Source organism: Populus euphratica, unplaced genomic scaffold, assembly GCF_000495115.2.
Source record: "Populus euphratica unplaced genomic scaffold, PopEup_1.0 scaffold1759.1, whole genome shotgun sequence".
Lineage (NCBI taxonomy): Eukaryota > Viridiplantae > Streptophyta > Magnoliopsida > Malpighiales > Salicaceae > Populus > Populus euphratica.
The window spans coordinates 16109-17550 of record NW_011501636.1 but is presented as its reverse complement, the minus strand read 5'-3'; positions in this window follow the sequence as shown (position 1 = coordinate 17550).

Genomic DNA, 1442 nt, shown 5'->3' with positions numbered 1-1442 from the left:
TCAAATATTTCAAAGATGCATTCCTGACAATGAGGTCAAATATTTCAAAGATGCATTCCTAACAATGAGGTAAGTAGTGTTATTAAATTTTGTCATTCTGAAGCATGTGGGAGTCATTTTTCATAAAAAATGACAGCTACGATAATCTTTCAAAATGGATTTTATTGGCCCATCATGTTTAAGGACACGATGCATTCTGTAAAACTTGTGAAAATTATCAAAAAGTTGATACTGGTAAAAAAGTTTTGTTTTATAATTCTTGACTCCATTTATTTCCTAAAGAGCTAAGATCAAAATGGAGCATTCCATTTATTGAGAAACATGTTTATCCTTATGGAGCCTTTGATATTGAAAATCCAAAGAATGACAATGTTTTTAAGATAAATAGACATTGTTTGAAAGCTTACTTTGATAATTTTCTTAGTGAAAATGTATCTACTAGTTTGAATGATCATATAGATAAATGTTGATTATTTTGTTTTTCTCATATTGTTTTTGTGTTTTGTTTTTTTTCTTTGTGACTCTTGGTTTGCTAGTATCTCTCACCCCGGTTAAATGGTGGATAATGATACTCCGTGACTCCTAAGTTGGTTCTTTTAGTTTCCCATGATAACTAATATTTGTGTGTATATTTTTTTAATTCCTTGTTTCTTCTCTTCTCTTTGCATCTCTTTTCCACTTCTCATCTTAAAAAATGGACATCACTCTTGAAAAATTGAAAAAGTATTTTCTCGTTTTGCCTCAAAATGCGATTACAAAAATTTACCGAGCTAGGTGTGCAAGATTGAGGCTATTAATGAACTGTGAAATTCTTGAAGAGATTCACTAGTTAATTGAAGCAAAGGTCCAATTATCAGGTGAATCTTCCAATTCTTTCATTTCACACATGCCTGGAACAAGTAAAGGCACTTTTGCAAAGAAACGTCATGCAAAATAATTGAAAGTCTGTCATTGATATGCTAGATGGACTTGCAATAGACAATGTCATTCTTTAGGAATGGTATCTATAAATCGTGAAGATAAAATAGTATTCATTAAGGATGACCCGAGTAAGGGGTCTTTAGATAATATTTTATTGACTCTTGAGACGCATCCTAGTAGAGATGTCATAATTTATAGCCACCATTCCATAAAAAACATGCTCGACATAGTCTTGGAAATCTAATTAAAAAAGACTCTGTTTTTTGGTTTTTAAGAAAACTGGATGGGAAGCCTATCCCTGACCCATAGAGGGCGTTTAAGCCGTTCTTGGACATAAAACCAAGGGAAGATGTGAGCCACAATCACAATTGTGATTTGAGTCTTAGTTTGTAAAAACTTGTGTCTTTTGATTTTATTAATAGCATAATATTTGTGTTTTGTTATTTCTTCTATTTGGTTAAATGTGTTTTAGATTTTTAAGTGTTTGATGTTTTAGGTGATGTCTTCTATACTCTATCTTT